This window comes from Piliocolobus tephrosceles, chromosome 21 (genome assembly GCF_002776525.5).
Source record: "Piliocolobus tephrosceles isolate RC106 chromosome 21, ASM277652v3, whole genome shotgun sequence".
Taxonomy (NCBI): domain Eukaryota; kingdom Metazoa; phylum Chordata; class Mammalia; order Primates; family Cercopithecidae; genus Piliocolobus; species Piliocolobus tephrosceles.
In genome coordinates, this window is record NC_045454.1 from 43,706,117 (window position 1) to 43,717,809 (window position 11,693).

Below are 11,693 nucleotides of genomic sequence, written 5' to 3' on the forward strand. Positions count from 1 at the left end.
TACATAATTTGCCTTTTATGACTTGACTTGTGATATGTCTGTATTATGAACTAAATTCTCATATTGATGTTGGTGAAAAGAATCAAAGTCTGTAAAATATTTGAAGAGATTTATTCTGAGCCAATATGAGTGACCGAAGGCCCATAACACAGCCCCAGGAGATCCTGAGAACATGTGCCCCCAAAGTGGTCAGGCTACAGCTTGGTCTTATACATTTTAGGGAAACATCAATCAATACATATAAGATGTACATTGGCTCAGCCAGGTGCAGTGGCTCATGACTGTAACCCCAGCACTTTGGGAGGCTGAGGCGGGTGGATCACAAGATCAGAAGATCGAGACCATCCTGGCTAACATGGTGAAACCCCGTCTCTACTGAAAAAAAATTACAAAAAATTAGTCGGGCATGGTGGCGGGCACCTGTAGTCTCAGCTATTCGGGAGGCTGAGGCAGGAGAATGGCGTGAACCCGGGAGGTGGAGCTTGCAGTGAGCCAAGATGTGCCACTGCACTCTAGCCTGGGCGACAGAGCGATACTCCATTTCAAAAATGAAAAACAAAAAAACAAAACAAAACAAAAAGAAAAAAAAACAAAACAAGCCTCTGTAATCCCAGAACTTTGGAGGCCAAGGCAGGAGGATCACTTAAGGCTAGGAATTCAAGACCAGCCTGGCCAACATGGCGAAACCCTGTCTCTACTAAAAATACAAAAATTAGCTGGGTGTGGTGGCATGCACCTGTAATCCCAGTTACCTGGGAGGCTGAGGCAGGACAATGGCGTGAACCTGGGAGGTGGAGCTTGCAGTGAGCCAAGATGCACCACTGCACTCCAGCCTGGGCAACAGAGCAAGACTCCATCTCAAAAGAAAAAAATTGGTTCAGTCCAGAAAGGTGGGACAACTGGAAGCGAGGCTTCCAGGTCAGATGCAGATTCAAAGTTTTTCCAATTGGCAGTTGGTTGAAAGAGTTTTTCTATCAGACGTGGAATCAGGCCGGTCGCGGTGGCTCATGCATGTAATCCCGGCACTTTGGGAGGCCGAGATGGGAGGATCGCTTGAGCTCAGAAGTTCGATACCAGACAGGGTAACATGGCAAAACCCCATCTCTACAAACAACAGAAAAATTAGCCAGGCATGGTGGCACGTGTCTTGTAGTCCCAGTTACTCGGGAAACTGAAGCAGGAGGATCACTTGAGCCTGAGAGGTTGAGGCTGCAGTGAGCCATGATCACGCCACTGCACTCCAGCCTGGGCAACAAGGTGAGACTCTGTCTCAAGAAAAAAAAGTTTCCAGGGAAAGTATTATGATAGGACAGAGAGAAGAGAATTGATCAGGTTGTATGCTTTAAATATGTGAATTTCCCACATGTTCATCACATCTCAATAAAGCTGTTCCCCTTACTTAGATTCTTGCAATAATACACTGGCCTTGTGGCCAACTGCAGAAAAGAATGACCACTGTGTCTTTTCTTTCCTATATCCAAGTCCCCTCTGTGTAACTGAACGCCCTTCCACCTTGGGCTTACCCATGATTGCACTGGCTGATGGGGTATAGGCACACCCGATACAAGCTCTGGAAGACTCCAGCAATGTGTGAACAGGCCTTACCCAGAGGGCTCGGGGGATGAGACATTGAGCGAAGAACAATAAACATTTCCGCCCCATCTAGAAAATGACTGCAGAAGCCAGTCAAGAGAACTCTCAGGCCAAGCACAGCCCCAACTGTCAAACAACAAATGCTAAATAAACGGTGGTGGTGGGGTGGGGGTGGGGTGGTGTTGTTTGAGAGACGGGGTTTCACCGTGTTGCCCAGGCTGGTCTTGAACTCCTGGACTCAAGTAATCCTCCTGCCTGGCCCCCAGAGTGCTGGCATTATGAGCCACTGAGCCCGGCCTGGTGCTTGTCTTAAACCACCATGTTTTGGGTGGCTATGAAACAAAAGCTCATAGAAACAGGACCCTTCATTGCATTCCATAATTGGGAACCAGTTACCTTGCTCAATTGCAAACTTCATCAAATATCATTTGGTTTCCATCAATTTCCAACTAACATTTACATTGAAACTGATAGACTAACAGATAGATATATATGTGTGAGTCAGGTGCAGTGGCTCATGACTGCAATCCCAGCACTTTGGTAGCTGAGGCGGGAGGATTGCTTGAGCCCAGGAGTTTGAGACTAGCTTGGGTAACGTAGCAAGACCACATCTCTACAAAAATTAAAAATAGAATTAGTCAGGCATGGTAGTGTGTGCCTACAGTCCAGGTGCTTAAGAGGCTGAGATTGGCGGATGGTTTAAACCCAGGAGGTTGAGGCTGCAGAGAGCTATGATCATGCCACCACACTCCAATCTGGGCAACAGAATGAGACTGAGTCTTTTAAAAAAGAGAGAAAAAAGGAAATGTGTGTGTTCTACAAATTTGTCCCATAGTACCTTTCAAGTCTGCCTCCTACTCCAAAGATTGTCTTTTATCTACAGAATGTAATATACTGTCATTTTTTGGTGCCTTTGCACTCAGGATTAGCATACTTATTTGATTGTGCTCCTGAACTCTTAATAATCCTACACGGCAGTCCTCGGTGGCTCACGCCTGTAATCCTAGCAATTTCGGAGGTCGAGGTGGGTGGATTGCCAGAGCTCAGGAGTTCGAGACCAGCCTGGGAACACAGTGAAACCCTGACTCTACTAAAATACAAAAAAATTAGCCGGGCATGGCACCATGTGCCTGTAGTCCCTGCTACTTGGGAGGCTGAGGCAGAAGCACCTCTTGAACCTGGGAGGTGGAAGTTGCAGTGAGCTGAGATTATGCCACTGCACTCCAGCCTGGGCAACAGAGCGAGATTCCATCTCCAAATAATAATCATTATCATAATCGTCATCCTTCTACACTGAGCTTGCATCATCTCTTCTACTTAGATTTTCTTGATGGCCCCAAGTTCAACATCTTCCTCATCTGGGGTCTTCCAAATGGATTCACCCACCATACTAGGTATCTTTATTTACTGTTGATCTCTCTCTTCTCCTAGACCTTTACTCCCTTAAAGGCAATACTTTGTCTTATTGATCTTTCTTCCCAAAACCTAGTTAAAAGTGTAAGGCACTTAGCTAATATTCGTTGGGTGTATAGAGTAGGTTCCCTAGCAGGGAAGAGTTCCTGAGTGGATTGGATGTTACCCAAAGGTTACACAAGACAGAGACAGTCCCTGCTGGAGAGGGTCCAAGAACGGAAAATAAGACTCAGACAAGCAGACTGTGTTCCTGTAATTGGAAGTTCCCTCCAGAGACTGTGTGACACTTTCTTTCTGAGAATTGGCAGGGAAGTGCAACGAGAAGCAACTGTCATGGGCCACTGAGGTTGTCCATGGAATTCATTATTGGGATGGAGAAATTGGGCACAGAGGGACCAGTTATGCTGGTTCCCAAGGCTCATTTTAAAAATGGCCGATTTTACTCAATGCTGAGAGAAAGTACTCTCTTCCCCTTGCGCCCGGCCTCTAGGGTGCACATTCTTTTTCTCAGCCCTGGCAATAGCCAGTGAGTCACTGCTATTTCTTCACTAATGAGCCTCGGAAAACTTCTGACCAAGGCTTGCTGAACATTCAGCATTTTCACTCAGGGATGTAAACTGCCCTGACTACTCACCCAAAGTCCTGCGTGGAAGCACTGCAAGGGGGAAATGAAGAGATTTCAGGAAGCTAAATGGAACACCACGAGCCCTTCTGTCATGAACTCTGAGCCCAACAGATTCACTGGTTGAGGAAGGCATGAAAGGGGTCAAAAGGTGAAGCAAGAGTTGAATGGTAGAGTAAGCACTTGATACTGATCCCAGTTTCCAGCTGGTGAGTTGACTCTTTGCACCTGTCTCTTTCTCTGCAGAAAGTAAATGACTTTCCAGTGTTGCTGGGAAGACTGGTCGATCTATGTAAAAAGAGCTCCAATCCGCCATCTTCTTGGGTGAGGGAGAGAAAAATTATCACCAATGTTAGGTCAAAATAACTGTCAAGGCCCAAGGCTGGTATAATCCCAGCACTTCGGGAGGCTGAGGTGGGTGGATCACCTGAGGTCAGGAGTTCAAGACCAGCCTGGCCAACATGGTGAAACTCTGTCTCTACTAAAAATACAAAATTTCGCCGTGTGTGGTGGCAGCGGGCGCCTGTAATCCCAGCTACTCCTAGGCTGAGGCAGGAGAATCGCTTGAGCCCGGGAGGCAGAGGTCACAATGGAGAAATTGGAGCAAAGAGAGAGACAGAATTTTAAAAATCTAGAGAAAGAAATATAAAGAAAGAGAGAAAGAGAGATGGAAAGGGAAGAAAGTAAAACCACTAAGCTAAGGAAGCTCAAAAATGAAAATGTGGATCATGCTACTGTACTCCAGCCTGGGTGACAGAGCAAGACTCTGTCTCAAACTAATAATGACAATAAACAATAATAATAATAATCAGGTTTTATTCTGAACTCAGGAAAGTAGCAGTGGGCTAAAGACAAATCAAGGAACTCATGTTGCTTAAACGTAAGGGCTTTCTTGGGCAAAAGATTAAGACCTTGGAGGCCAAACCAGATAGAAATGAATGGACTGGAAGAAAATGCAGATCAAACTGCCCTTGAAAACAGAAATAACCGTCGGGTTTTGACAAGCGTTTTTCAAATCTTGCAACCTGAAAACTAAATACGGTGACAGAAGCAGGGTCTCATGGAACAAACTGGAATTGCTCTTGTCATGACAGAAAGAAATGCTTGGATGATTCCTCAGGAAGCATTCTCAGCCCTCTTGTGTTTTAGGAGAAACTGAAATGTACAGGAAAGCTGCCTCTTGAGGATTTCTGTGTTGATTTTGTTTCCTAAAAAGGTCAAGTGGCCAAAAATGAGTATACACTCCCGTCTCTACTAAAATATTAAAACATTAGCTGGGCGTGGTGGCGGGGGCCTGTAGTCGCAGTTACTCGGGAGGCTGAGACAGGCGAACCGCGTGAATCCAGGAGGCAGAGCTTGCAGTGAGCAGAGATGGCGCCACTGCACTCCAGCCTGGCGACAGAGTGAGACTCCATCTCAAAAAAAAAAAAAAAAAAAGACTCTACGCTCTACACTGCACAGGTTGAATGCATCAATCCCATCTGTCTATTCCCCTCCTCAACTTTACTCTTCCTCATAGCATTTATTCTTCTCTGCATTTACTTTTCTTCCTAGTGTTTATATATTTGCTTGTACTCTGGCTCCAAAGTTTAACATCAAGATTACTATGAATGGGGCCAGTTTTGTGTACAGCTGCCTTGCCAAAGCCTATGAATACCCGGACGAGAAAGTCAGCAGTTAACTCCCAGTGTTTATGAGAATGTAGTATGACATTGCTGGCATTTTAATGTAGCTGATAAAAGTCATTGTTTTGTAAGTGACGGAGGTAAAATGGGTTATCCATTCTAACAAGGTCCCTAAGTACAACATACCCTGCCACCAAACTGACCGCAACTCTTAGACCTTCTCAAGAAATACAAATACCCTTACGCTCACTGCTCCAAAGGGACTAGGGATCTCTGGTCTAAAAAAAACCCAAATCCAAGCTGAGACACACACTTAACAGTCCCCCAAGGGCTTTTACAAAGAAGAAAGTTAGCACAATACATTATATATATATACATACACACACACACAATCATATATATATATATTTAGATAAAAAAAAATATATATATTTAGATAAAAATATATATATATATATATATATATATTTTTGAGACACAGTCTCGCTGTGTCACCAAGGCTGGAGTACAGTGGCACAATCTCGGCTCACTGAACCTCCACCTCCCTGGTTCAAGCAATTCTCCTGTCTCAGCCTCCCGAGTAGCTGGGAATACAGGCATGCACCACCATGCCCAGCTAATCTTTTCTGTATTTTTAGTAGAGATGGGATTTTACCATGTTGTCCAGGCCAGTATTGAACTCCTAACCTCATGGGATTCCCCCACCTTGGCATCCCAAAGTGCTGGGATTACAGGCATGAGTCACTGTGTCTGGCCGATACATAAATATTTTGCAAGTAAACTGCCTGATTGCAAAACCTTGGCCCCTCTACTCCAAACTCCAAACCCAGGTCTCCCAGGACACAAATATTAGGAATGCATGGATGTGTTCACTCAGGTGAGGAACGATGCCTGCAATGGCCAATGTGTGCAGAATAAGAATGTAAGGCCGGGCATGGTAGCTCATGCTTGTAATCCCAGTACTTTGGGAAGCCAAAATGGGAGAGGATCACTTGAGGTCAGGAGTTCAAGGTCACTCTGGCCAACATGGTGAAGCCCCGTCTCTACTAAAAATACAAAAATTACCTGGGTATGGTGGTGTGTGCCTGTAATCCCAGCTACTTTGGAGAGTGAATCCCTTGAACCTGGGAAGTGGAGGTTGCAGTGAGCTGACATCGTGCCATTGCACTTTGGCCTGGGCAACAGAGTCAGGCCCTGTCTCAAAAAAAAAAAAAAAAAAAAAAAAAAAAAAAAAAAAAAAAAAAGGAGGGAAATGGAGAAATTGGAGAAAAGAGAGAGACAGAATTTTAAAAATCTAGAGAAAGAAATATAAAGAAAGACAGATGGAAAGGGAAGAAAGTAAAACCACTTAGCTAAGGAAGCTCAAAAATGAAAATGTGGAAATGGGAGAGGGTAGAAGGCGGTTGGAGAGGGAGTCTGAGGCCCTCAGAACCAAGCATATAAGGAACAAATCTGTCCCTAAAGTCAGAGTCCACCACTCATAGGCTCCCAGCCTGGAAACACACTAGATCTTCTGTTGTGCCGAATGGCAGTGGCTGCTTCTCCGCATGGCAGAAAGAGGGCTGAGCAGACCCTGTGAGGGCACGAACACCATCCCCAGCAACATAGGAGTCCAGGGTCTTCACAGCCATGAGGTCCCCGCCGGCCCTCCAGGCTCAATCTCAATCTCGCCATTTTCCTTCCTGGTAACTAAATAAAATGGCCAAAGCTCCATCATGGAGCTTGGATTCCTACGCGATTGGGTTCTGCTTGCAGCAGCAGGTGGTTTGAAAACAACCTTTTAACGGCATCAGACCCACTTGTTATCAATGCATGGCTGCTGATGGGTACCTGAGACATCCTCTTTGTAGGATTTCCTTGTTCCTTAAGCAAAGTTTCTACCGAAATAACAGGAGGTGGAGGGGAGGGTGTGTGTAGGGGTGTCAGTTACTGCGTCTTGAAGAAATCAGGCTTGGGGATGGGAGCAGAAAAACACATCGCCCTTTCCAGTTGTTACACAAAGCTGTGCACAGCAAGGTTCATTACCACTACACCCATCTCTGCCTTCATTCCTCCCTGGGTGGCCAGGGCAGGCCAGGAGGCAGTTGTGTTACTGGCTTAGGGGACCGCCACAGTCAGAGCAAATTCAAGCTACATTGGGCAGAAGCACCTGTTTTCCTAAGAACCTCAGGCATCTGGATTTTAAGGAGTCACTAAATGGATTTGACAGATGAAGAGGACAGAAGAGTTAGTGAACTTTACGGTATATCAGTAGACGTCATACAAACTGGAAAACAAACACATTAGAAAAATGAAACAGGAACTTCACAGTCCTGTGGCACAGCTGGGGTTTCAAAAGGAGAAAATGAGGAAGAAAACAACTTAGGAAAATTCCTGAGAATTGAAAGCAGGAACTGAAACAGACACTTACAAACCAATGTCCACATTGCAGGGGCAACAAGATTTCACCTACGTCATCTTAGGATCCTTGCTGGGCCCATCAATTACACTGACATATGATTAGGTTAATAAGATAAAAGCATACACATGTATTTGTTTAATGAAAGTTTTACGTGGCATGAGGATCCTCATAAGGAAATAAACCAGAAAAGCAGTTAAGAGCCAAACACTTATATACTGAATTGGACAGACAAGCAAACTGCACTAATGGGATAAAGCCAAGGGTGTGGGCTAGGGTGGTTAATCAGGTAGAGAAATGGCTAAGAAGCCTTAGTGTAATGAGGTTGGTTTGGAGAGATCTCCTTTGCCTCAACTTTGCATCCTTGATGCTAAGAATGCTGTCTTCAGGCTGGACGCAGTGGCTCACGCCTGTAATCTCAACACTTTGGGAGGCTGAGGTGGGCATATCACCTGAGGTCAGGAGTTCAAGACCAGCCTGACCAACATGGTGAAACCCTGTTTCTACTAAAAATACAAGAAGTAGTCGGGCATGGTGGCAGGCTACTCGGCGAGTACCCAGCTACTCGGGAGGCTGAGGCAGGAGAATTGCTTGAACCCAGGAGGCGGAGGTTGCAGTGAGCCCAGATCGTGCCACTGCCCTCCAGCCTAGGTGACAGAGCGAGACTCCATCTCAAGAAAAAAAGAAAACCATCAATATCAGTATGATTCACAATAGCCAAGAGGTAGAAACAGCCCAAATGTTCACCAATAGATGAATGAATAAAACGTAACACATACATGCAATAGAATATTATTAAGCCATAAAAGGGAATGAAATTCCGATATGTGCTACAACGTGGATAAGCCTTGAAAACATTACTTTTAATGAAATAAGGCAGATGAACACAAAACAACATGTTTTATTATTCCACTTCTGACAAAATTCATGGACATTACCTACAAGTTACTAGGGGCTGAAGGTAGAAGTGTTGAGGAGTGATTGCTTAATGGCTACAGAATTTTTTGGAATGAAGAGAAAGATCTGAAATGGATAGTGGTGGAAGCCAATATTGTCAGTGTACTTAATGCCACTGAGCAGTACACCTAAAAAATGATTAAAATGGGGCCAGGTACGGTGGCTCACACATGTAATCCCAGCACTTTGAGAGGCTGAGGCGGGTGGATCACGAGGTCAAGAGATCGAGATCATCCTGGCCGACATGGTGAAACTCCGTTTCTACTAAAAATACAAAAATTAGCTGGGCATGGTGGTGCACACCTGTAGTCCCAGCTACTCAGGAGGCTGAGGCAGGAGAATCGCTTGAACCCAGGACGTGGAGGTTGCAGTGAGCCAAGATTGTGCCACTGCACTCCAGCCTGGGTGACAGAACGAGACTCCGTCTCAAAAAACAAAAACAAACAAACAAAAATAAAAACGGTGAATTTCATGTTATGTTTATTTTATCACAATTAAAAAATTATGAAGAAATAATGGCCAAATACCTCCTTGTGAAAGACAGTGACTCACAGATCTAAGAATCTCAAGGATCCCCAAGCAGAGCAAATGCACAGGAAACTGCAAGACACAGAGTCAAACTGTTGAAAACCCAAGATAATTATCTGAAAAGGAGCCAGTGACAAGCAACACATTACACACAGGGGAGTAATGTTAAGAATAACGCTAACTTTTAGTCAGGAACAGTGGAGGCCAGAAGACAAAGAAATGACCTCTTTAAACATATCCAGGCCAGGTGCGGTGGCTCATACCTGTAATCCCAACACTTTGGGAGGCCGAGGCCCGGGCAGATCACCTGAGGTCAGGAGTTCAAGACCAGCCTGGCTAACATGGTGGAACCCTGACTTTACTAAAAACACAAAAATTAGCTGGGCATGGTGGTGCAAACCTGTAACCCCAGCTACTCAGGTGGCTAAGGCATAAGAATCGTTCGAACCTGGGAGGTGGAGGTTGCAGTGAGCTGAGATCATGCCACTGCACTCCAGCCTGGGCAACAGAGACTCTGTCTCAAGAAATAAACTAAACTAAACTAAACTAAGCTGAACTAAAATAAATAAAATAAAAAATAAAATATAAAATAAAATATAAAATAAAATATCCAGCCAAAGTATCTCCAAAAACTAAGGTGAGGAGACTTCCAGGTAACTAAAACCAATGGCCAGTGAGTTGTAAGCAACCTCCCCAAATCTCCTCTCAAATGCTATGAAGTAACTCCACAATTACGAATCTTCTACACAAAACTATACCTTCAACACTGCCTTTAAGACATAGAGAATGCCAAAATTGCAACGTAACTATGAGTACAATGAGAAAAAGCATTAAATCTTAGCACCATGGTCCCACACATGCCCACCCCAAGGCTCTGTTAGGTAAACTGCAAGAAAGAGGAATGGCTGGTGGGGAGCCTGAGACAGAGCTGGAGCAAGACCCTCAGACTCATCTACCCTTAATTTGAAAATGTAAAAAGAAAAAAAAACACAAAAAAACAAAAACCAAAAACAAAATCAAAACCCTGGCCACTCATAGGAGAATTGCAGGAAACAGCCTTAAAACTATGTGTCATTTATGGGCTGCAGCAACTGTGTCTCATGCTGCTAATAAAGACATACCGGAGACTGGGTAATTCATCAAGAGGTTTACCAGACTCCCAGTTCCACATGGCTGGGCAGGCCTCACAGCACTCCTCAGCGGAAGGTGAATGAGGAGTGCTGTCTGAATAGCCCACCCCTTAATTTGCATGTAATTAAAACTGGTTATAAATACTGCTAGCCAACAGCCTACGTGCTGCTACTCTGGGCATACTGCCTGAGTCAGCCCTGCTCCACAAGGGGCAGCCACTCTGCCGTGCCCTGCTGCTTCAATAAACCCAGTTTCTTTTACCGCCGGCTGGCTCTTGAATTCTTTCCTGAGCAAAGCCAAGACCCCTCCTGGGCTCACCCACAATTTGGGGGCTCATCTACCCTGCATCATCAACAGAAAAATGGAAACTCAAATAATGAGAAGGAAACATCAGAAATCAAAGCCACCATAAAGAAATGGAAGAATGCCTTTGATAGTCTAATCAGTCATCTGAACATGGCCAAAGAATCAGTAACATGAAGAGGCACACCACAGAGTGGGAGAAAATATCTCCAAAACATAGGTCCACCCAAAGGGCTCCCATGCAGAGTATACAGATCAGTCGGATAGGAAGGCAATGTGAGTATCCTCTTGTCTAACTCCACACAATTTGTTGGAATATAAACTGTCGAAAACTGGCAGCGTCCGCTGAAAATGAACAAATGCATGTCATACGACCCAGCCATGTCTGTCCAGGGTATGCACTCAAGAGAAATACAGGCACTGTGCACGACCAGAAATATTCAAATGTGCTGATAGCCGTATTCATCACAATAACCCCAAACTGCAAAGTCCAACGGTCATCAATACCAGATGCTGAGATGAATTGTGGAATATTCAAACAAAGGAACAGAATAAAATGTATTAGTCAGAGATATAGGAAACAATATGTATCATCTCATGAAAATATTGGGCAAATTAAAACAGATAAAAGGAAAAAAGAAAGAATGTATACTCTATGGTTGCTTTTGCACAGGGCTCAAAAACAAAAAGCCAAGCCATACTGTCAGCGTCAGACTACTGGTTACCTACAGAGCAGTGTGTGTAATTTGGAGGGCAAAACGAGGAGGTATCTGGAATACTGGTAATATTGTCTTGACCTGGTGATTACGTGGAAGTGTTCACGTGAGTGTTCATGTGGTAACTGGTTTGCACAATTATGAATTAAGCACATTTCTTGCTTTTTTTTTTTTTTTTGTAACGGAGTCTCACTCTGTCACCTAGGCTGGAGTGCAGTGGCGTGATCCCATCTCACTGCAACCTCCACCTCCCAGTTTCAAGTGATTCTCCTGCCTCAGCCTCCCGAGTAGCTGGGATTACAGGTGCCCACCACCATGCCCGGCTAATTTTTGTATTTTTAGTCTCTACTAAATAGAGTAGAATTTAAATATAAATTCAGTGTTGGACAGGCTGGTCTCGAACTCCT